This window comes from Oncorhynchus keta, unplaced genomic scaffold, assembly GCF_023373465.1.
Source record: "Oncorhynchus keta strain PuntledgeMale-10-30-2019 unplaced genomic scaffold, Oket_V2 Un_contig_1381_pilon_pilon, whole genome shotgun sequence".
In the NCBI taxonomy this organism is placed as follows: Eukaryota; Metazoa; Chordata; class Actinopteri; order Salmoniformes; family Salmonidae; genus Oncorhynchus; species Oncorhynchus keta.
Genome location: NW_026278376.1, coordinates 18126 through 40000, shown reverse-complemented (window position 1 = coordinate 40000; position 21875 = coordinate 18126). Strand labels below are relative to the sequence as shown.

Sequence of the window (21875 nt, the reverse complement as noted above, 5' to 3'; positions counted from 1 at the left end):
TTGTGTTAACCCTGTCCAGCTACTGACCGTGTTGTGTTAACCCTGTCCAGCTACTGACCGTGTTGTGTTAACCTTGTCCAGCTACATTGTGTAAACCCTGTCCAGCTACATTGTGTTAACCCCGTCCAGCTACTGACCGTGTTGTGTTAACCCTGTCCAGCTACATTGTGTTAACCCTGTCCAGCTACTCACTGTGTGGTGTTAACCCTGTCCAGCTACTGACCGTGTTGTGTTAACCCTGTCCAGCTACTGACAGTGTTGTGTTAACCCTGTCCAGCTACTGACCGTGTGGTGTTAACCCTGTCCAGCTACATTGTGTTAACCCTGTCCAGCTACTGACTGTGTTGTGTTAACCCTGTCCAGCTACATTGTGTTAACCCCGTCCAGCTACTGACCGTGTTGTGTTAACCCTGTCCAGCTACTGACAGTGTGGTCTTAACCCTGTCCAACTACTGACCGTGTGGTGTTAACCCTGCCCAGCTACTGACCGTGTTGTGTTAACCCTGTCCAGCTACATTGTGTTAACCCCGTCCAGCTACTGACCGTGTTGTGTTAACCCTGTCCAGCTACTGACCGTGTTGTGTTAACCCTGTCCAGCTACTGACCGTGTTGTGTTAACCCTGTCCAGCTACTGACCGTGTTGTGTTAACCCTGTCCAGCTACTGACCGTGTTGTGTTAACCCTGTCCAGCTACATTGTGTTAACCCCGTCCAGCTACTGACCGTGTTGTGTTAACCCTGTCCAGCTACTGACCGTGTTGTGTTAACCCTGTCCAGCTACTGACCGTGTTGTGTTAACCCTGTCCAGCTACATTGTGTTAACCCTGTCCAGCTACTGACCGTGTTGTGTTAACCCTGTCCAGCTACTGACCGTGTTGTGTTAACCCTGTCCAGCTACATTGTGTTAACCCTGTCCAGCTACTTTGTGTTAACCCTGTCCAGCTACTGACCGTGTTGTGTTAACCCTGTCCAGCTACTGACCGTGTGGTGTTAACCCTGTCCAGCTACTGACCGTGTTGTGTTAACCCTGTCCAGCTACATTGTGTTAACCCTGTCCAGATACTGACCGTGTTGTGTTAACCCTGTCCAGCTACATTGTGTTAAACCTGTCCAGCTACATTGTGTTAACCCTGTCCAACTACTGACCGTGTTGCGTTAACCCTGTCCAGCTACATTGTGTTAACCCTGTCCAGCTACTGACCGTGTTGTGTTAACCCTGTGCAATTAATGAACGTGTGGTGTTAACCCCGTCCAGCTACTGACCGTGTTGTGTTAACCCTGTCCAGCTACATTGTGTTAACCCTGTCCAACTACTGACCGTGTTGTGTTAACCCTGTCCAGCTACATTGTGTTAACCCTGTCCAGCTACTGACAGTGTTGTGTTAACCCTGTCCAGCTACATTGTGTTAACCCTGTCCAGCAACATTGTGTTAACCCTGTCCAGCTACTGACCGTGTTGTGTTAACCCTGTTCAGCTACTGACTGTGTTGTGTTAACCCTGTCCAGCTACATTGTGTTAACCCTGTCCAGCTACATTGTGTTAACAATGTCCAGCTACTGACCGTGTGGTGTTAACCCTGTCCAGCTACATTGTGTTAACCCTGTCCAGCTACATTGTGTTAACCCTGTCCAGCTACTGACCGTGTTGTGTTAACCCTGTCCAGCTACATTGTGTTAACCCTGTCCAGCTACATTGTGTTAACCCTGTCCAGCTACTGACCGTGTTGTGTTAACCCTGTTCAGCTACTGACTGTGTTGTGTTAACCCTGTCCAGCTACATTGTGTTAACCCTGTCCAGCTACATTGTGTTAACCCTGTCCAGCTACTGACCGTGTGGTGTTAACCCTGTCCAGCTACATTGTGTTAACCCTGTCCAGCTTCATTGAGTTAACCCTGTCCAGCTACTGGCCGTGTTGTGTTAACCCTGTCCAGCTACATTGTGTTAACCCTGTCCAGCTACATTGTGTTAACCCTGTCCAGCTACTGACCGTGTTGTGTTAACCCTGTTCAGCTACTGACTGTGTTGTGTTAACCCTGTCCAGCTACATTGTGTGAACCCTGTCCAGCTACATTGTGTTAACCCTGTCCAGCTACTGACCGTGTGGTGTTAACCCTGTCCAGCTACATTGTGTTAACCCTGTCCAGCTACATTGTGTTAACCCTGTCCAGCTACTGACCGTGTTGTGTTAACCCTGTCCAGCTACTGACAGTGTGGTCTTAACCCTGTCCAACTACTGACCGTGTGGTGTTAACCCTGCCCAGCTACTGACCGTGTTGTGTTAACCCTGTCCAGCTACATTGTGTTAACCCCGTCCAGCTACTGACCGTGTTGTGTTAACCCTGTCCAGCTACTGACCGTGTTGTGTTAACCCTGTCCAGCTACTGACCGTGTTGTGTTAACCCTGTCCAGCTACTGACCGTGTTGTGTTAACCCTGTCCAGCTACTGACCGTGTTGTGTTAACCCTGTCCAGCTACATTGTGTTAACCCTGTCCAGCTACTGACCGTGTTGTGTTAACCCTGTCCAGCTACTGACCGTGTTGTGTTAACCCTGTCCAGCTACTGACCGTGTTGTGTTAACCCTGTCCAGCTACATTGTGTTAACCCTGTCCAGCTACTGACCGTGTTGTGTTAACCCTGTCCAGCTACTGACCGTGTTGTGTTAACCCTGTCCAGCTACATTGTGTTAACCCTGTCCAGCTACTGACCGTGTTGTGTTAACCCTGTCCAGCTACATTGTGTTAACCCTGTCCAGCTACTGACCGTGTTGTGTTAACCCTGTCCAGCTACTGACCGTGTTGTGTTAACCCTGTCCAGCTACTGACCGTGTGGTGTTAACCCTGTCCAGCTACTGACCGTTGTGTTAACCCTGTCCAGCTACATTGTGTTAACCCTGTCCAGCTACTGACCGTGTTGTGTTAACCCTGTCCAGCTACATTGTGTTAAACCTGTCCAGCTACATTGTGTTAACCCTGTCCAGCTACTGACCGTGTTGTGTTAACCCTGTCCAGCTACATTGTGTTAACCCTGTCCAGCTACTGACCGTGTTGTGTTAACCCTGTCCAGCTACTTGTGTTAACCCTGTCCAGCTACATTGTGTTAACCCTGTCCAACTACTGACCGTGTGTCCAGCTACATTGTGTTAACCCTGTCCAGCTACTGACAGTGTTGTGTTAACCCTGTCCAGCTACATTGTGTTAACCCTGTCCAGCTACATTGTGTTAACCCTGTCCAGCTACTGACCGTGTTGTGTTAACCCTGTCCAGCTACTGACTGTGTTGTGTTAACCCTGTCCAGCTACATGTGTTAACCCTGTGTACTGTGTTAACCCCTGTCCAGCTACATTGTGTTAACCCTGTCCAGCTACTGACCGTGTTGTGTTAACCCTGTCCAGCTACATTGTGTTAACCCTGTCCAGCTACTGACCCTGTGTTGTGTTAACCCTGTCCAGCTACTGACCGTGTGTTAACCCTGTCCAGCTACATTGTGTCCAGCTACATTGTGTAACCCTGTCCAGCTACTGACCGTGTTGTGTTAACCCTGTCCAGCTACTGACCGTGTTGTGTTAACCCTGTCCAGCTACATTGTGTTAACCCTGTCCAGCTACATTGTGTTAACCCTGTAGCTACCCTGTCCAGCTACTGACCGTGTGGTGTTAACCCTGTCCAGCTACATTGTGTTAACCCTGTCCAGCTACATTGTGTTAACCCTGTCCAGCTACTGACCGTGTTGTGTTAACCCTGTCCAGCTACATTGTGTTAACCCTGTCCAGCTACATGTGTGTTAACCCTGTCCAGCTACTGACCGTGTTGTGTTAACCCTGTCCAGCTACTGACCGTGAACCCTGTCCAGTGTTGTGTTAACCCTGTCCAGCTACATTGTGTTAACCCTGTCCAGCTACTGATTGTGTTAACCCTGTCCAGCTACTGACCGTGTTGTGTTAACCCTGTCCAGCTACATTGTGTTAACCCTGTCCAGCTACATTGTGTTAACCCTGTCCAGCTACTGACCGTGTTGTGTTAACCCTGTCCAGCTACTGACCGTGTGTGTTAACCCTGTCCAGCTACTGACCGTTGTGTTAACCCTGTCCAGCTACATTGTGTTAACCCTGTCCAGCTACTGACCGTGTTGTGTTAACCCTGTCCAGCTACTGAACCTGTCCAGCTACATTGTGTTAACCCTGTCCAGCTACTGATTGTGTTAACTACCTGTCCAGCTACTGACCGTGTACTGTGTTGTGTTAACCCTGTCCAGCTACCCCTGTCCAGCTACACCGTGTGTGTTAACCCTGTCCAGCTACTGACCGTGTGTTAACCCTGTCCAGCTACATTGTGTTAACCCTGTCCAGCTACTGTGTTAACCCTGTCCAGCTACATTGTGTTAACCCTGTCCAGCTACTGACCGTGTGTGTTAACCCTGTCCAGCTACATTGTGTTAACCCTGTCCAGCTACATTGTGTTAACCCTGTCCAGCTACTGACCGTGTTGTGTTAACCCTGTCCAGCTACTGACCGTGTTGTGTTAACCCTGTCCAGCTACTGACCGTGTTGTGTTAACCCTGTCCAGCTACATTGTGTTAACCTGTCCAGCTACTGACCGTGTGTGTTAACCCTGTCCAGCTACATTGTGTTAACCCTGTCCAGCTACTGTGTTAACCCTGTCCAGCTACATTGTGTTAACCCTGTCCAGCTACTGACCGTGTTGTGTTAACCCTGTCCAGCTACATTGTGTTAACCCTGTCCAGCTACATTGTGTTAACCCTGTCCAGCTACTGACCGTGTTGTGTTAACCCTGTTCAGCTACTGACTGTGTTGTGTTAACCCTGTCCAGCTACATTGTGTTAACCCTGTCCAGCTACATTGTGTTAACCCTGTCCAGCTACTGACCGTGTGGTGTTAACCCTGTCCAGCTACATTGTGTTAACTCTGTCCAGCTACATTGTGTTAACCCTGTCCAGCTACTGACCGTGTTGTGTTAACCCTGTCCAGCTACATTGTGTTAACCCTGTCCAGCTACCCTGTGTTAACCCTGTCCAGCTACTGACATTGTGTTAACCCTGTCCAGCTACTGACCGTGTTGTGTTAACCCTGTCCAGCTACTGACCGTGTTGTGTTAACCTGTCCAGCTACATTGTGTTAACCCTGTCCAGCTACATTGTGTTAACCCTGTCCAGCTACTGACCGTGTGTGTTAACCCTGTCCAGCTACTGAACCCTGTCCAGCTACTGACCGTGTTGTGTTAACCCTGTCCAGCTACTGACCGTGTTGTGTTAACCCTGTCCAGCTACTGACCGTGTGTGTTAACCCTGTCCAGCTACATTGTGTTAACCCTGTCCAGCTACTGACCGTGTTGTGTTAACCCTGTCCAGCTACTGACCGTGTTGTGTTAACCCTGTCCAGCTACTGACCGTGTGGTGTTAACCCTGTCCAGCTACATTGTGTTAACCCTGTCCAGCTACATTGTGTTAACCCTGTCCAGCTACTGACCGTGTTGTGTTAACCCTGTCCAGCTACTGACCGTGTGCTGTTAACCCTGTCCAGCTACTGACCGTGTTGTGTTAACCCTGTCCAGCTACATTGTGTTAACCCTGTCCAGCTACTGACCGTGTTGTACATAACCCTGTCCAGCTACATTGTGTTAACCCTGTCCAGCTACATTGTGTTAACCCTGTCCAGCTACTGACCGTGTTGTGTTAACCCTGTCCAGCTACATTGTGTTAACCCTGTCCAGCTACATTGTGTTAACCCCGTCCAGCTACTGACCGTGTTGTGTTAACCCTGTCCAGCTACTGACCGTGTTGTGTTAACCCTGTCCAGCTACTGACCGTGTTAACCCTGTCCAGCTACATTGTGTTAACCCTGTCCAGCTACTGACCGTGTTGTGTTAACCCTGTCCAGCTACATTGTGTTAACCCTGTCCAGCTACTGACCGTGTTGTGTTAACCCTGTCCAGCTACTGACCGTGTTGTGTTAACCCTGTCCAGCTACTGACCGTGTGTGTTAACCCTGTCCAGCTACTGACCGTGTTGTGTTAACCCTGTCCAGCTACTGACCGTGTTGTGTTAACCCTGTCCAGCTACATTGTGTTAACCCTGTCCAGCTACTGACCGTGTTGTGTTAACCCTGTCCAGCTACTGACCGTGTGTGTTAACCCTGTCCAGCTACTGACCGTGTTGTGTTAACCCTGTCCAGCTACATTGTGTTAACCCTGTCCAGCTACTGACCGTGTTGTGTTAACCCTGTCCAGCTACACCGTGTGTGTTAACCCTGTCCAGCTACATTGTGTTAACCCTGTCCAGCTACTGACCGTGTTGTGTTAACCCTGTCCAGCTACATTGTGTTAACCCTGTCCAGCTACTGACCGTGTGTGTTAACCCTGTCCAGCTACACCGTGCTGTGTTAACCCTGTCCAGCTACTGTCCGTGTTGTGTTAACCCTGTCCAGCTACTGACCGTGTTGTGTTAACCCTGTCCAGCTACATTGTGTTAACCCTGTCCAGCTACTGACCGTGTTGTGTTAACCCTGTCCAGCTACATTGTGTTAACCCTGTGTTTGTGTTAACCCTGTCCAGCTACTGACCGTGTTGTGTTAGCTACATTGTGTTAACCCTGTCCAGCTACTGACCGTGTTGTGTTAACCCTGTCCAGCTACTGACCGTGTGTTAACCCTGTCCAGCTTAACCCTGTCCAGCTACCCTGTCCAGCTACTGACCGTGCTTTGTGTTAACCCTGTCCAGCTACATTGTGTTAACCCTGTCCAGCTACTGACCGTGTTTAACCCTGTTAACCCTGTCCAGCTACATTGTGTTAACATTGTGTTAACCTGTCCAGCTACTGACCGTGTTGTGTTAACCCTGTCCAGCTACTGACCGTGTTGTGTTAACCCTGTCCAGCTACTGACCGTGTTGTGTTAACCCTGTCCAGCTACATTGTGTTAACCCTGTTGTGTTAACCCTGTCCAGCTACATGTCCAGCTACTGACCGTGTGTTAACCCTGTCCAGCTACTGACCGTTGTGTTAACCCTGTCCAGCTACTGACCGTGTTGTGTTAACCCTGTCCAGCTACTGTGTTAACCCTGTCCAGTGTTAACCCTGTCCAGCTACATTGTGTTAACCCTGTCCAGCTACTGACCGTGTTGTGTTAACCCTGTCCAGCTACTGACCGTGTGTGTTAACCCTGTCCAGCTACATTGTGTTAACCCTGTCCAGCTACTGACCGTGTTGTGTTAACCCTGTCCAGCTACTGACCGTGAACCCTGTCCAGCTACTGACCGTGTGTGTTAACCCTGTCCAGCTAACCGTGTGTGTTAACCCTGTCCAGCTACATTGTGTTAACCCTGTCCAGCTACTGACCGTGTTGTGTTAACCCTGTCCAGCTACATTGTGTTAACCCTGTCCAGCTACATTGTGTTAACCCTGTCCAGCTACTGACCGTGTTAACCCTGTCCAGCTACATTGTGTTAACCCTGTCCAGCTACATTGTGTTAACCCTGTCCAGCTACTGACCGTGTTGTGTTAACCCTGTCCAGCTACTGACCGTGTTGTGTTAACCCTGTCCAGCTACTGACCGTTGTGTTAACCCTGTCCAGCTACATTGTGTTAACCCTGTCCAGCTACTGACCGTGTTGTGTTAACCCTGTCCAGCTACATGTGTTAACCCTGTCCAGCTGTGTTGTGTTAACCCTGTCCAGCTACTGACCGTGTTAACCCTGTCCAGCTACATTGTGTTAACCCTGTCCAGCTACTGACCGTGTGTGTTAACCCTGTCCAGCTACTGACCGTGTTGTGTTAACCCTGTCCAGCTACATTGTGTTAACCCTGTCCAGCTACTGACCGTGTCCAGCTACATTGTGTTAACCCTGTCCAGCTACTGAACCGTGCTACTGACCGTGTGTTAACCCTGTCCAGCTACTGACCGTGTGTGTTAACCCTGTCCAGCTAACCCCCTGTCCAGCTACATGAACCCTGTCCAGCTACTGACCGTGTGTGTTAACCCTGTCCAGCTACTGATTGTGTTAACCCTGTCCAGCTACTGACCGTTGTGTTAACCCTGTCCAGCTACTGTCCAGCTACTGACCCTGTCCAGCTACATTGTTAACCCTGTCCAGCTACTGACCGTGTTGTGTTAACCCTGTCCAGCTACATTGTGTTAACCCTGTCCAGCTACTGACCGTGTTGTGTTAACCCTGTCCAGCTACTGACCGTGTGTCCCTGTCCAGCTACTGTGTTACCGTGTGGTGTTAACCCTGTCCAGCTACACCGTGTGTGTTAACCCTGTCCAGCTACTGTTATGTGTGTTAACCCTGTCCAGCTACTGACCGTGTTGTGTTAACCCTGTCCAGCTACATTGTGTTAACCCTGTCCAGCTACATTGTGTTAACCCTGTCCAGCTACTGACCGTGTTGTGTTAACCCTGTCCAGCTACTGACTGTGTTGTGTTAACCCTGTCCAGCTACATGACCGTGTTAACCCTGTCCAGCTACATTGTGTTAACCCTGTCCAGCTACTGACCGTGTGGTGTTAACCCTGTCCAGCTACATTGTGTTAACCCTGTCCAGCTTCATTGAGTTAACCCTGTCCAGCTACTGACCGTGTTGTGTTAACCCTGTCCAGCTACATTGTGTTAACCCTGTCCAGCTACATTGTGTTAACCCTGTCCAGCTACTGACCGTGTTGTGTTAACCCTGTTCAGCTACTGACTGTGTTGTGTTAACCCTGTCCAGCTACATTGTGTGAACCCTGTCCAGCTACATTGTGTTAACCCTGTCCAGCTACTGACCGTGTGGTGTTAACCCTGTCCAGCTACATTGTGTTAACCCTGTCCAGCTACATTGTGTTAACCCTGTCCAGCTACTGACCGTGTTGTGTTAACCCTGTCCAGCTACATTGTGTTAACCCTGTCCAGCTACATTGTGTTAACCCCGTCCAGCTACTGACCGTGTTGTGTTAACCCTGTCCAGCTACTGACCGTGTTGTGTTAACCCTGTCCAGCTACTGACCGTGTGGTGTTAACCCTGTCCAGCTACATTGTGTTAACCCTGTCCAGCTTCATTGTGTTAACCCTGTCCAGCTACTGACCGTGTTGTGTTAACCCTGTCCAGCTACATTGTGTTAACCCTGTCCAGCTACATTGTGTTAACCCTGTCCAGCTACTGACCGTGTTGTGTTAACCCTGTTCAGCTACTGACTGTGTTGTGTTAACCCTGTCCAGCTACATTGTGTTAACCCTGTCCAGCTACATTGTGTTAACCCTGTCCAGCTACTGACCGTGTGGTGTTAACCCTGTCCAGCTACATTGTGTTAACCCTGTCCAGCTACATTGTGTTAACCCTGTCCAGCTACTGACCGTGTTGTGTTAACCCTGTCCAGCTACATTGTGTTAACCCTGTCCAGCTACATTGTGTTAACCCCGTCCAGCTACTGACCGTGTTGTGTTAACCCTGTCCAGCTACTGACCGTGTTGTGTTAACCCTGTCCAGCTACTGACCGTGTGGTGTTAACCCTGTCCAGCTACATTGTGTTAACCCTGTCCAGCTACTGACCGTGTTGTGTTAACCCTGTCCAGCTACTGACCGTGTTGTGTTAACCCCGTCCAGCTACTGACCGTGTGGTTTTAACCCTGTCCAGCTACATTGTGTTAACCCTGTCCAGCTACATTGTGTTAACCCTCTCCAGCTACTGACCGTGTGGTGTTAACCCTGTCCAGCTACTGACCGTGTGCTGACAACCCTGTCCAGCTACTGACCGTGTTGTGTTAACCCTGTCCAGCTACATTGTGTTAACCCCGTCCAGCTACTGACCGTGTTGTGTTAACCCTGTCCAGCTACATTGTGTTAACCCTGTCCAGCTACATTGTGTTAACCCTGTCCAGCTACTGACCGTGTTGTGTTAACCCTGTCCAGCTACATTGTGTTAACCCTGTCCAGCTACATTGTGTTAACCCTGTCCAGCTACTGACCGTGTTGTGTTAACCCTGTCCAGCTACTGTGTTAACCCTGTCCAGCTACTGACCGTGTTGTGTTAACCCTGTCCAGCTACTGACCGTGTGGTGTTAACCCTGTCCAGCTACATTGTGTTAACCCTGTCCAGCTACTGACCGTGTTGTGTTAACCCTGTCCAGCTACATTGTGTTAACCCCGTCCAGCTACTGACCGTGTTGTGTTAACCCTGTCCAGCTACTGACCGTGTTGTGTTAACCCTGTCCAGCTACTGACCGTGTTGTGTTAACCCTGTCCAGCTACTGACCGTGTTGTGTTAACCCTGTCCAGCTACTGACCGTGTTGTGTTAACCCTGTCCAGCTACATTGTGTTAACCCTATCCAGCTACTGACCGTGTTGTGTTAACCCTGTCCAGCTACTGACCGTGTTGTGTTAACCCTGTCCAGCTACTGACCGTGTTGTGTTAACCCTGTCCAGCTACATTGTGTTAACCCTGTCCAGCTACTGACCGTGTTGTGTTAACCCTGTCCAGCTACTGACCGTGTTGTGTTAACCCTGTCCAGCTACATTGTGTTAACCCTGTCCAGCTACTGACCGTGTTGTGTTAACCCTGTCCAGCTACATTGTGTTAACCCTGTCCAGCTACTGACCGTGTTGTGTTAACCCTGTCCAGCTACTGACCGTGTTGTGTTAACCCTGTCCAGCTACTCACCGTGTGGTGTTAACCCTGTCCAGCTACTGACCGTGTTGTGTTAACCCTGTCCAGCTACATTGTGTTAACCCTGTCCAGATACTGACCGTGTTGTGTTAACCCTGTCCAGCTACATTGTGTTAAACCTGTCCAGCTACATTGTGTTAACCCTGTCCAACTACTGACCGTGTTGTGTTAACCCTGTCCAGCTACATTGTGTTAACCCTGTCCAGCTACTGACCGTGTTGTGTTAACCCTGTCCAATTAATGAACGTGTGGTGTTAACCCCGTCCAGCTACTGACCGTGTTGTGTTAACCCTGTCCAGCTACATTGTGTTAACCCTGTCCAGCTACATTGTGTTAACCCTGTCCAACTACTGACCGTGTTGTGTTAACCCTGTCCAGCTACATTGTGTTAACCCTGTCCAGCTACTGACAGTGTTGTGTTAACCCTGTCCAGCTACATTGTGTTAACCCTGTCCAGCAACATTGTGTTAACCCGTCCAGCTACTGACCGTGTTGTGTTAACCCTGTCCAGCTACATTGTGTTAACCCTGTCCAGCTACTGACCGTGTGTGTTAACCCTGTCCAGCTACTGACCGTGTTGTGTTAACCCTGTCCAGCTACATTGTGTTAACCCTGTCCAGCTACATTGTGTTAACCCTGTCCAGCTACTGACCGTGTGGTGTTAACCCTGTCCAGCTACATTGTGTTAACCCTGTCCAGCTACATTGTGTTAACCCTGTCCAGCTACTGACCGTGTTGTGTTAACCCTGTCCAGCTACATTGTGTTAACCCTGTCCAGCTACATTGTGTTAACCCCGTCCAGCTACTGACCGTGTTGTGTTAACCCTGTCCAGCTACTGACCGTGTTGTGTTAACCCTGTCCAGCTACTGACCGTGTTAACCCTGTGTTAACCCTGTCCAGCTACATTGTGTTAACCCTGTCCAGCTACTGACCGTGTTGTGTTAACCCTGTCCAGCTACTGACCGTGTGGTGTTAACCCTGTCCAGCTACTGACCGTGTGCCCTGAGCAACCCTGTCCAGCTACTGACCGTGTTGTGTTAACCCTGTCCAGCTACATTGTGTTAACCCTGTCCAGCTACTGACCGTGTTGTGTTAACCCTGTCCAGCTACATTGTGTTAACCCTGTCCAGCTACATTGTGTTAACCCTGTCCAGCTACTGACCGTGTTGTGTTAACCCTGTCCAGCTACATTGTGTTAACCCTGTCCAGCTACATTGTGTTAACCCTGTCCAGCTACTGACCGTGTTGTGTTAACCCTGTCCAGCTACTGACCGTGTTGTGTTAACCCTGTCCAGCTACTGACCGTGTGTGTTAACCCTGTCCAGCTACATTGTGTTAACCCTGTCCAGCTACTGACCGTGTTGTGTTAACCCTGTCCAGCTACTGACAGTGCTACTGATGTGTTAACCCTGTCCAGCTACTGACCATGTGGTTTTAACCCTGTCCAGCTACATTGTGTTAACCCTGTCCAGCTACATTGTGTTAACCCTGTCCAGCTACTGACCGTGTGGTGTTAACCCTGTCCAGCTACTGACCGTGTGGTGACAACCCTGTCCAGCTACTGACCGTGTTGTGTTAACCCTGTCCAGCTACATTGTGTTAACCCTGTCCAGCTACTGACCGTGTTGTGTTAACCCTGTCCAGCTACATTGTGTTAACCCTGTCCAGCTACTCACCGTGTGTGTTAACCCTGTCCAGCTACTGACCGTGTGGTGTTAACCCTGTCCAGCTACTGACCGTGTTGTGTTAACCCTGTCCAGCTACTGACCGTGTTGTGTTAACCCTGTCCAGCTACTGACCGTGTTGTGTTAACCCTGTCCAGCTACTGACCGTGTTGTGTTAACCCTGTCCAGCTACATGGTGTTAACCCTGTCCAGCTACATTGTGTTAACCCTGTCCAGCTACTGACCGTGTTGTGTTAACCCTGTCCAGCTACTGACCGTGTTGTGTTAACCCTGTCCAGCTACATTGTGTTAACCCTGTCCAGCTACTGACCGTGTTGTGTTAACCCTGTCTAGCTACATTGTGTTAACCCGTCCAGCTACTGACCGTGTTGTGTTAACCCTGTCCAGCTACATTGTGTTAACCCTGTCCAGCTACTCACCGTGTGGTGTTAACCCTGTCCAGCTACTGACCGTGTTGTGTTAACCCTGTCCAGCTACTGACAGTGTTGTGTTAACCCTGTCCAGCTACTGACCGTGTGGTGTTAACCCTGTCCAGCTACATTGTGTTAACCCTGTCCAGCTACTGACCGTGTGGTGTTAACCCTGTCCAGCTACTGACCGTGTTGTGTTAACCCTGTCCAGCTACTGACCGTGTTGTGTTAACCCCGTCCAGCTACTGACCGTGTTGTGTTAACCCTGTCCAGCTACATTGTGTTAACCCTGTCCAGCTACTCACCGTGTGGTGTTAACCCTGTCCAGCTACTGACCGTGTGGTGTTAACCCTGTCCAGCTACTGACCGTGTGCTGACAACCCTGTCCAGCTACTGACCGTGTTGTGTTAACCCTGTCCAGCTACATTGTGTTAACCCTGTCCAGCTACTGACCGTGTTGTGTTAACCCTGTCCAGCTACATTGTGTTAACCCTGTCCAGCTACATTGTGTTAACCCTGTCCAGCTACTGACCGTGTTGTGTTAACCCTGTCCAGCTACATTGTGTTAACCCTGTCCAGCTACATTGTGTTAACCCCGTCCAGCTACTGACCGTGTTGTGTTAACCCTGTCCAGCTACTGACCGTGTTGTGTTAACCCTGTCCAGCTACTGACCGTGTGGTGTTAACCCTGTCCAGCTACATTGTGTTAACCATGTCCAGCTACTGACCGTGTTGTGTTAACCCTGTCCAGCTACTGACCGTGTTGTGTTAACCCCGTCCAGCTACTGACCATGTGGTTTTAACCCTGTCCAGCTACATTGTGTTAACCCTGTCCAGCTACATTGTGTTAACCCTGTCCAGCTACTGACCGTGTGGTGTTAACCCTGTCCAGCTACTGACCGTGTGGTGACAACCCTGTCCAGCTACTGACCGTGTTGTGTTAACCCTGTCCAGCTACATTGTGTTAACCCTGTCCAGCTACTGACCGTGTTGTGTTAACCCTGTCCAGCTACATTGTGTTAACCCTGTCCAGCTACTCACCGTGTGGTGTTAACCCTGTCCAGCTACTGACCGTGTGGTGTTAACCCTGTCCAGCTACTGACCGTGTTGTGTTAACCCTGTCCAGCTACTGACCGTGTTGTGTTAACCCTGTCCAGCTACTGACCGTGTTGTGTTAACCCTGTCCAGCTACTGACCGTGTTGTGTTAACCCTGTCCAGCTACATGGTGTTAACCCTGTCCAGCTACATTGTGTTAACCCTGTCCAGCTACTGACCGTGTAGTGTTAACCCTGTCCAGCTACTGACCGTGTTGTGTGAACCCTGTCTAGCTACATTGTGTTAACCCGTCCAGCTACTGACCGTGTTGTGTTAACCCTGTCCAGCTACATTGTGTTAACCCTGTCCAGCTACTCACCGTGTGGTGTTAACCCTGTCCAGCTACATTGTGTTAACCCTGTCCAGCTACTCACCGTGTGGTGTTAACCCTGTCCAGCTACTGACCGTGTTGTGTTAACCCTGTCCAGCTACTGACAGTGTTGTGTTAACCCCGTCCAGCTACTGACCGTGTGGTTTTAACCCTGTCCAGCTACATTGTGTTAACCCTGTCCAGCTACTCACCGTGTGGTGTTAACCCTGTCCAGCTACTGACCGTGTTGTGTTAACCCTGTCCAGCTACTGACCGTGTTGTGTTAACCCTGTCCAGCTACTGACCGTGTTGTGTTAACCCTGTCCAGCTACATTGTGTTAACCCTGTCCAGCTACACCGTGTGGTGTTAACCCTGTCCAGCTACTGACCGTGATGTGTTAACCCTGTCCAGCTACTGACCGTGTTGTGTTAACCCTGTCCAGCTACTGACCGTGTGGTTTTAACCCTGTCCAGCTACATTGTGTTAACCCTGTCCAGCTACATTGTGTTAACCCTGTCCAGCTACTGACCGTGTGGTGTTAACCCTGTCCACCTACTGACCGTGTGGTGTTAACCCTGTCCAGCTACTGACCGTGTGGTGTTAACCCTGTCCAGCTACTGACCGTGTTGTGTTAACACTGTCCAGCTACATTGTGTTAACCCCGTCCAGCTACTGACCGTGTTGAGTTAACCCTGTCCAGCTACATTGTGTTAACCCTGTCCAGCTACTCACCGTGTGGTGTTAACCCTGTCCAGCTACTGACCGTGTTGTGTTAACCCTGTCCAGCTACATTGTGTTAACCCTGTCCAGCTACTGACCGTGTTGTGTTAACCCTGTCCAATTAATGAACGTGTGGTGTTAACCCCGTCCAGCTACTGACCGTGTTGTGTTAACCCTGTCCAGCTACATTGTGTTAACCCTGTCCAGCTACATTGTGTTAACCCTGTCCAACTACTGACCGTGTTGTGTTAACCCTGTCCAGCTACATTGTGTTAACCCTGTCCAGCTACTGACAGTGTTGTGTTAACCCTGTCCAGCTACATTGTGTTAACCCTGTCCAGCAACATTGTGTTAACCCGTCCAGCTACTGACCGTGTTGTGTTAACCCTGTCCAGCTACATTGTGTTAACCCTGTCCAGCTACTCACCGTGTGGTGTTAACCCTGTCCAGCTACTGACCGTGTTGTGTTAACCCTGTCCAGCTACATTGTGTTAACCCTGTCCAGCTACATTGTGTTAACCCTGTCCAGCTACTGACCGTGTGGTGTTAACCCTGTCCAGCTACATTGTGTTAACCCTGTCCAGCTACATTGTGTTAACCCTGTCCAGCTACTGACCGTGTTGTGTTAACCCTGTCCAGCTACATTGTGTTAACCCTGTCCAGCTACATTGTGTTAACCCCGTCCAGCTACTGACCGTGTTGTGTTAACCCTGTCCAGCTGCTGACCGTGTTGTGTTAACCCTGTCCAGCTACTGACCGTGTGGTGTTAACCCTGTCCAGCTACATTGTGTTAACCCTGTCCAGCTACTGACCGTGTTGTGTTAACCCTCTCCAGCTACTGACCGTGTGGTGTTAACCCTGTCCAGCTACTGACCGTGTGCTGACAACCCTGTCCAGCTACTGACCGTGTTGTGTTAACCCTGTCCAGCTACATTGTGTTAACCCCGTCCAGCTACTGACCGTGTTGTGTTAACCCTGTCCAGCTACATTGTGTTAACCCTGTCCAGCTACATTGTGTTAACCCTGTCCAGCTACTGACCGTGTTGTGTTAACCCTGTCCAGCTACATTGTGTTAACCCTGTCCAGCTACATTGTGTTAACCCCGTCCAGCTACTGACCGTGTTGTGTTAACCCTGTCCAGCTACTGACCGTGTTGTGTTAACCCTGTCCAGCTACTGACCGTGTGGTGTTAACCCTGTCCAGCTACATTGTGTTAACCCTGTCCAGCTACTGACCGTGTTGTGTTAACCCTGTCCAGCTACTGACAGTGTTGTGTTAACCCCGTCCAGCTACTGACCATGTGGTTTTAACCCTGTCCAGCTACATTGTGTTAACCCTGTCCAGCTACATTGTGTTAACCCTGTCCAGCTACTGACCGTGTGGTGTTAACCCTGTCCAGCTACTGACCGTGTGGTGACAACCCTGTCCAGCTACTGACCGTGTTGTGTTAACCCTGTCCAGCTACATTGTGTTAACCCCGTCCAGCTACTGACCGTGTTGTGTTAACCCTGTCCAGCTACATTGTGTTAACCCTGTCCAGCTACTCACCGTGTGGTGTTAACCCTGTCCAGCTACTGACCGTGTGGTGTTAACCCTGTCCAGCTACTGACCGTGTTGTGTTAACCCTGTCCAGCTACTGACCGTGTTGTGTTAACCCTGTCCAGCTACTGACCGTGTTGTGTTAACCCTGTCCAGCTACTGACCGTGTTGTGTTAACCCTGTCCAGCTACATGGTGTTAACCCTGTCCAGCTACATTGTGTTAACCCTGTCCAGCTACTGACCGTGTAGTGTTAACCCTGTCCAGCTACTGACCGTGTTGTGTTAACCCTGTCCAGCTACATTGTGTTAACCCTGTCCAGCTACTGACCGTGTTGTGTTAACCCTGTCTAGCTACATTGTGTTAACCCGTCCAGCTACTGACCGTGTTGTGTTAACCCTGTCCAGCTACATTGTGTTAACCCTGTCCAGCTACTCACCGTGTGGTGTTAACCCTGTCCAGCTACTGACCGTGTTGTGTTAACCCTGTCCAGCTACTGACAGTGTTGTGTTAACCCCGTCCAGCTACTGACCGTGTGGTTTTAACCCTGTCCAGCTACATTGTGTTAACCCTGTCCAGCTACTCACCGTGTGGTGTTAACCCTGTCCAGCTACTGACCGTGTTGTGTTAACCCTGTCCAGCTACTGACCGTGTTGTGTTAACCCCGTCCAGCTACTGACCGTGTTGTGTTAACCCTGTCCAGCTACATTGTGTTAACCCTGTCCAGCTACTCACCGTGTGGTGTTAACCCTGTCCAGCTACTGACCGTGTGGTGTTAACCCTGTCCAGCTACTGACCGTGTGCTGACAACCCTGTCCAGCTACTGACCGTGTTGTGTTAACCCTGTCCAGCTACATTGTGTTAACCCCGTCCAGCTACTGACCGTGTTGTGTTAACCCTGTCCAGCTACATTGTGTTAACCCTGTCCAGCTACATTGTGTTAACCCTGTCCAGCTACTGACCGTGTTGTGTTAACCCTGTCCAGCTACATTGTGTTAACCCTGTCCAGCTACATTGTGTTAACCCTGTCCAGCTACTGACCGTGTTGTGTTAACCCTGTCCAGCTACTGACCGTGTTGTGTTAACCCTGTCCAGCTACTGACCGTGTGGTGTTAACCCTGTCCAGCTACATTGTGTTAACCCTGTCCAGCTACTGACCGTGTTGTGTTAACCCTGTCCAGCTACTGACCGTGTTGTGTTAACCCCGTCCAGCTACTGACCGTGTGGTTTTAACCCTGTCCAGCTACATTGTGTTAACCCTGTCCAGCTACATTGTGTTAACCCTGTCCAGCTACTGACCGTGTGGTGTTAACCCTGTCCAGCTACTGACCGTGTGGTGACAACCCTGTCCAGCTACTGACCGTGTTGTGTTAACCCTGTCCAGCTACATTGTGTTAACCCTGTCCAGCTACTGACCGTGTTGTGTTAACCCTGTCCAGCTACATTGTGTTAACCCTGTCCAGCTACTCACCGTGTGGTGTTAACCCTGTCCAGCTACTGACCGTGTGGTGTTAACCCTGTCCAGCTACTGACCGTGTTGTGTTAACCCTGTCCAGCTACTGACCGTGTTGTGTTAACCCTGTCCAGCTACTGACCGTGTTGTGTTAACCCTGTCCAGCTACTGACCGTGTTGTGTTAACCCTGTCCAGCTACATGGTGTTAACCCTGTCCAGCTACATTGTGTTAACCCTGTCCAGCTACTGACCGTGTAGTGTTAACCCTGTCCAGCTACTGACCGTGTTGTGTTAACCCTGTCCAGCTACATTGTGTTAACCCTGTCCAGCTACTGACCGTGTTGTGTTAACCCTGTCTAGCTACATTGTGTTAACCCGTCCAGCTACTGACCGTGTTGTGTTAACCCTGTCCAGCTACATTGTGTTAACCCTGTCCAGCTACTCACCGTGTGGTGTTAACCCTGTCCAGCTACTGACCGTGTTGTGTTAACCCTGTCCAGCTACTGACAGTGTTGTGTTAACCCCGTCCAGCTACTGACCGTGTGGTTTTAACCCTGTCCAGCTACATTGTGTTAACCCTGTCCAGCTACTCACCGTGTGGTGTTAACCCTGTCCAGCTACTGACCGTGTTGTGTTAACCCTGTCCAGCTACTGACCGTGTTGTGTTAACCCCGTCCAGCTACTGACCGTGTTGTGTTAACCCTGTCCAGCTACATTGTGTTAACCCTGTCCAGCTACTCACCGTGTGGTGTTAACCCTGTCCAGCTACTGACCGTGATGTGTTAACCCTGTCCAGCTACTGACCGTGTTGTGTTAACCCCGTCCAGCTACTGACCGTGTGGTTTTAACCCTGTCCAGCTACATTGTGTTAACCCTGTCCAGCTACATTGTGTTAACCCTGTCCAGCTACTGACCATGTGGTGTTAACCCTGTCCACCTACTGACCGTGTGGTGTTAACCCTGTCCAGCTACTGACCGCGTGGTGTTAACCCTGTCCAGCTACTGACCGTGTTGTGTTAACACTGTCCAGCTACATTGTGTTAACCCCGTCCAGCTACTGACCGTGTTGAGTTAACCCTGTCCAGCTACATTGTGTTAACCCTGTCCAGCTACTCACCGTGTGGTGTTAACCCTGTCCAGCTACTGACCGTGTGGTGTTAACCCTGTCCAGCTACTGACCGTGTTGTGTTAACCCTGTCCAGCTACTGACCGTGTTGTGTTAACCCTGTCCAGCTACATTGTGTTAACCCTGTCCAGCTACATTGTGTTAACCCTGTCCAGCTACATTGTGTTAACCCTGTCCAGCTACTGACCGTGTGGTGTTAACCCTGTCCAGCTACTGACCGTGTTGTGTTAACCCTGTCCAGCTACATTGTGTTAACCCTGTCCAGCTACTGACCGTGTGGTATTAACCCTGTCTAGCTACATTGTGTTATCCCGTCCAGCTACTGACTGTGTTGTGTTAACCCTGTCCAGCTACATTGTGTTAACCCTGTCCAGCTACATTGTGTTAACCCTGTACAGCTACTGACCGTGTTGTGTTAACCCTGTCCAGCTACATTGTGATAACCTTGTCCAGCTACTCACCGTGTGGTGTTAACCCTGTCCAGCTACTGACCGTGTCGTGTTAACCCTGTCCAGCTACTGACCGTGTCGTGTTAACCCTGTCCAGCTACTGACAGTGTTGTGTTAACCCTGTCCAGCTACTGACCGTGTGGTGTTAACCCTGTCCAGCTACATTGTGTTAACCCTGTCCAGCTACTGACCGTGTTGTGTTAACCCTGTCCAGCTACATTGTGTTAACCCTGTCCAGCTACTGACCGTGTTGTGTTAACCCTGTCCAGCTACATTGTGTTAACCCCGTCCAGCTACTGACCGTGTTGTGTTAACCCTGTCCAGCTACTGACCGTGTTGTGTTAACCCTGTCCAGCTACTGACCGTGTTGTGTTAACCCTGTCCAGCTACATTGTGTTAACCCCGTCCAGCTACTGACCGTGTTGTCTTAACCCTGTCCAGCTACATTGTGTTAACCCTGTCCAGCTACTGACCGTGTTGTGTTAACCCTGTCCAGCTACTGACCGTGTTGTGTTAACCTTGTCCAGCTACATTGTGTAAACCCTGTCCAGCTACATTGTGTTAACCCCGTCCAGCTACTGACCGTGTTGTGTTAACCCTGTCCAGCTACATTGTGTTAACCCTGTCCAGCTACTCACCGTGTGGTGTTAACCCTGTCCAGCTACTGACCGTGTTAACCCTGTCCAGCTACTGACCGTGTTGTGTTAACCCCATCCAGCTACTGACCGTGTGGTTTTAACCCTGTCCAGCTACATTGTGTTAACCCTGTCCAGCTACATTGTGGTAACCCTGTCCAGCTACTGACCGTGTGGTGTTAACCCTGTCCAGCTACTGACCGTGTGGTGTTAACCCTGTCCAGCTACTGACCGTGTGGTGTTAACCCTGTCCAGCTACTGACCGTGTTGTGTTAACCCTGTCCAACTACTCACCGTGTGGTGTTAACCCTGTCCAGCTACTGACCGTGTGGTGTTAACCCTGTCCAGCTACTGACCGTGTTGTGTTAACCCTGTCCAGCTACTGACCGTGTTGTGTTAACCCTGTCCAGCTACATTGTGTTAACCCTGTCCAGCTACATTGTGTTAACCCTGTCCAGCTACATTGTGTTAACCCTGTCCAGCTACTGACCGTGTGGTGTTAACACTGTCCAGCTACTGACCGTGTTGTGTTAACCCTGTCCAGCTACATTGTGTTAACCCTGTCCAGCTACTGACCGTGTTGTATTAACCCTGTCTAGCTACATTGTGTTAACCCGTCCAGCTACTGACTGTGTTGTGTTAACCCTGTCCAGCTACATTGTGTTAACCCTGTCCAGCTACATTGTGTTAACCCTGTCCAGCTACTGACCGTGTTGTGTTAACCCTGTCCAGCTACATTGTGATAACCCTGTCCAGCTACTCACCGTGTGGTGTTAACGCTGTCCAGCTACTGACCGTGTTGTGTTAACCCTGTCCAGCTACTGACAGTGTTGTGTTAACCCTGTCCAGCTACTGACCGTGTGGTGTTAACCCTGTCCAGCTACATTGTGTTAACCCTGTCCAGCTACTGACCGTGTTGTGTTAACCCTGTCCAGCTACATTGTGTTAACCCTGTCCAGCTACTGACCGTGTTGTGTTAACCCTGTCCAGCTACTGACAGTGTGGTGTTAACCCTGTCCAGCTACTGACCGTGTGGTGTTAACCCTGTCCAGCTACTGACCGTGTTGTGTTAACCCTGTCCAGCTACATTGTGTTAACCCTGTCCAGCTACTGACCGTGTTGTGTTAACCCTGTCCAGCTACATTGTGTTAAACCCGTCCAGCTACTGACCGTGTTGTGTTAACCCTGTCCAGCTACTGACCGTGTTGTGTTAACCCTGTCCAGCTACTGACCGTGTTGTGTTAACCCTGTCCAGCTACTGACCGTGTTGTGTTAACCCTGTCCAGCTACATTGTGTTAACCCTGTCCAGCTACTGACTGTGTTGTGTTAACCCTGTCCAGCTACATTGTGTTAAACCCGTCCAGCTACTGACCGTGTTGTGTTAACCCTGTCCAGCTACTGACCGTGTTGTGTTAACCCTGTCCAGCTACTGACCGTGTTGTGTTAACCCTGTCCAGCTACTGACCGTGTTGTGTTAACCCTGTCCAGCTACATTGTAACCCTGTCCAGCTACATTGTGTTAACCCTGTCCAGCTACTGACCGTGTTGTGTTAACCCTGTCCAGCTACTGACCGTGTTGTGTTAACCCTGTCCAGCTACTGACCGTGTTGTGTTAACCCTGTCCAGCTACATTGTGTTAACCCTGTCCAGCTACTGACCGTGTTGTGTTAACCCTGTCCAGCTACATTGTGTTAACCCTGTCCAGCCCCGTCCAGCTACTGACCGTTGTGTTAACCCTGTCCAGCTACTGACCGTGTTGTGTTAACCCTGTCCAGCTACTGACCGTGTTGTGTTAAC

At 50.2% G+C, this 21875-nt stretch overlaps 1 protein-coding gene across 1 annotated transcript in view; it reads left to right on the top strand.

The window, feature by feature from the left end:
* Positions 1–21875, top strand: part of LOC118382582 (C-myc promoter-binding protein-like) — a 144215-nt gene that overhangs the window by 111505 nt on the left and 10835 nt on the right. The gene's annotated exons all lie outside the window — the stretch shown is intronic.